This window comes from Leptosomus discolor, chromosome 9 (assembly GCF_034619465.1).
Source record: "Leptosomus discolor isolate bLepDis1 chromosome 9, bLepDis1.hap2, whole genome shotgun sequence".
NCBI lineage: Eukaryota > Metazoa > Chordata > Aves > Leptosomiformes > Leptosomidae > Leptosomus > Leptosomus discolor.
The window spans coordinates 32083152-32086674 of record NC_141399.1 but is presented as its reverse complement, the minus strand read 5'-3'; positions in this window follow the sequence as shown (position 1 = coordinate 32086674).

Below are 3523 nucleotides of genomic sequence, written 5' to 3'. Positions count from 1 at the left end.
GTGTTACGTTTTTCCTCCTGATAGTTGTATCATTAGGATTTTGCTTAAATTTTGAATGTTAAGTATACTATTGAAACAATAACATGAAATGATTAATGGCATATCCTAGGAAATGTGTTATGTCAATAAAACTGGTTTTTAATAGCACTGTTGCAATTCCCCAGTTGAAAGAATTTCAAGCGTCAGTTAAGACAAACCCTATTTTTCATTATAGAAATTCCTTAGCAGTTCTTTACCTGAGCAAAGAGAACAGAATGGGCTCAGGAACTACACAGAGCATTATTGCCACTCTGTTCCCATTCCCTCACTCCTTATCAGGGAATAGGCAGTATCAAAAAAATGCTGCTTGGAGTTCCTTTCCCATATCTCCCACAAATCCACTAGCTAAACTAAACTCTGTTGCAAAACAGGGCTGGAATTATCAATGACTTAAGCTGTTGGTATTCAGGAGTCATATTCCCCAAAATATGAATTGAAATATTCAGAAAAGTTTTTATTTCCTTTGTGTTTGTTGGTGTGCCCAAAAGTAGGAGGTCCTGGGTTCCTTTATTATACCTCCTCATCTCTTTTTAATGTTAATTCTTTTTCTTTGGGAAATCTACCCTGAAGGTATGCATTAGGGTACCGTGCACTTTATTTAGAAGGGAAGTTTACTGAACGACACTTGAGAAATCTAAATAAAGCAACTTAAGTTAGTAAAACAGTCTTTATTTTTTTATTGCTTTTTCTTCCTCACTTGAAAGTGCCGATGGACTGATACTTCTGAAAACATATAAATACTAGCACTGCCATATCCTGGAGTTAACTGATGGGGTTTCTAGAGCATATGTCTTAGTACAAATTAGTGCACTAAGTTGTGATATGCCACATGAATTGTTTTGCTGTGTATTGTGGGACACTTTGTCTGTTCTCAGTTCATACATACAAATATTCCTGGCCCGCCAGTTCAGCACGAAGTAACACTGTTTTGGTGTACTCCTCCCTTCTGTTGGTGCTATCTCTTTTATCAAGAAATTAGTTATAGATTCAACTGAAGGTGATGACGTCTTCCAGTTATTGCATTACTGCAACGCTCATTTCTTCAGCCAGAGTTTGTGTCTCTGAGAAGGCAGATGCAGCCTTCTGCGTTCAGGTAGACCTGGTGAAGAGGGAGTAGTTGACAAAAGTGAAAAACAAAACACAAACCTCCAGATCTTTGGAAAGGGTGTTGCTGAGAACCTTCAAAATTATAGTACTCAAAGTGATCACATGAAATTTCCAGCCATTAGAAGCTGAACTTGATTCCTCCTTTAATCACTCTGAACACATAAAACATGTCTAAAATTAAAGGCCATCCACCCATCCAGGGCCCTACAAATGTGCTTTGACATTAAAAGGTTTACAGTTAAAATATATGAGGACTGAAAATTACCATCAGGGCCTAGAGGGTTAAACAGCACAGTGCTCTGCCTGGGTGAATGAATACTTTTCATTTTGTGTTGGGGCACAGCCGGCTGCTCCCTAAGGGAGAGGAGCTGAGCGTGGTGACACAGTCAGGCCCCATCCCGCAGTCCCCAAGCAAGGTGAGTGGGCATGCCAGGGGACGGCAGTCAGGTCTGACCAATAGTCCATGGGGTCCAGCTGGGCACGAGTCAGTGAATCACGGATGGGATCAGGTCCGTGAAGTTGACCAAGGTCAGATGTATCTCAGTGACTGCCAGCCAAATCTGTAGTGATGAGGCAGGTCCGAGGTGAGGCTGGGAAGTCAATCCATGTCTTGATCTGGGTCAGGGTCAATTGGGCCCATGGCCAGGCACGGCCCCGGCTGTGACACAGCTGGTGCTGTAGTTCAGGCTGGAGCCAAGCGTAAGAGTGTCAACTCAAAAGCAATTCCCACAGGAAGGGGGGTCAGCCCTCTCTCAGGCCTCCCAGCAGAGCTGTCTGGGGAAGGGGGCAGCCCGCAGCTGCACTATGGCTGAGTTGTTCCCCAGCCCTGGCAGGAGCTCCAGGAAGGTGGAAGTTCTTCAGGCCATTACACTTTGATGCATTAATATTTAGGAGAAATCTGTCTATTTCTCTACTTAAAATGATTTCTTTACCAGCAGAGCGGAGACGTTCTTTTTCTTTACATTTCTGTCACAAAACAATTGGTGTGTCATGTTGCATTATGTCATATCATATGGTGAAACACAAGCTGACATACTGTATCCGAAAGGTATTTGAACATATCATGTCAGAAACTGGAAGAAGCACTACATGCACTTGCTTTCCCTGTCTTGGCAGAAGTTGTTGTTTTCCACTCTCGTTTTAATTCCCTTGGATTTCCAAATTTTTAAAAAAATATATCACTGCAAAGATAAGTGCCCGATTCTCCTGCCTGTACTCAGTGCCCCTCTAATCTTTCCTTCTCTCTTTGAGAAAAAGCAAGAAAGCTATGAAAGCAAAAGAAAATCTACCAGGTGAGGAAATTTTCTTAAAAAAAGAAAAAGAAAAAAACAAGAAAAAAAAAACCACTTGTGAGACGTGATCATCAGAGGAAAAATTAATTAAAGTAAATGGAAAACTTGAAATGAAAAACCAAGGAATCAAAATAAACCAGTGCATAAGAAACCGGAGAAACTTGATGCCAGTTGTCATCGCTTTATGGGATGGTACATGTCCAAGATTAAAATTAAGGTATTGACAGTAAATACAAGCCAGGCTTAATTCTATTTTTTCGTGGGTTTTTTTTTTGTGTGTGTGTGGTTGGTTTTGGTTTTGTTTTGTTTTTCCCAAGGAGGAATGCAAGGAAATATATGCTGTTTCAGTGTGATGCTATTAAGAACCATCCCTAGGCGTTCTGTTGCTCTTGGGGAATCTGATTATGTGTGCCCCTGACCTCTACTGATATGTCTTATCCATTTTATATACTTATTCATTCATTTAACTATGTACTTTGTCATTGATGCTTTTACAGAAACTGTTAAAAAGCAAATATAGTCTCATTTGTATTCATTCTCCTTTCCCACAACTTTCTGTTACTCATTCTCTTTCTGTAACTGCTGTACACTTTCTTCTCTTTTCTGTCTTCCTTCCTTGATTCTATTCTTTCATATCTTTTTGGCCAGTTGCACTTTTTCTTACTTTTGACCTTCCCCCTTTCTTGTTTTTCTCCAGTCAGCTTATGGCCTCTGTTCTTTTTCCCTATTATTTTATATCTTTTCTCATAAGTGTTTTCTTCTCTTTTCTTGCTTTGGAGTAGAAGCCTTAATTTTACTGGAAAGGACTTTCAAAATTATGTTGCTTTGCCGGTATTCTTCTGCTATGGTAGTTATCCAAGGTGAGACTGCTTCTGGTAGGCATTAATATTTACAGACTTGTTTTATGAATCTGAAGATTGATTTAGCTTGAGAATAATGCAGAGAAATGGATGAACCATGGAAATGGTAAGGTCTAGTTTCCTAAGATTCATAAATCTAAAAGCCACAGTTTTTAGAAAAGCAACACCTAATGACTGAAAATCAAAAATCATTAAATGTCCAAGGTCCAAATCAAGTTCAAAACT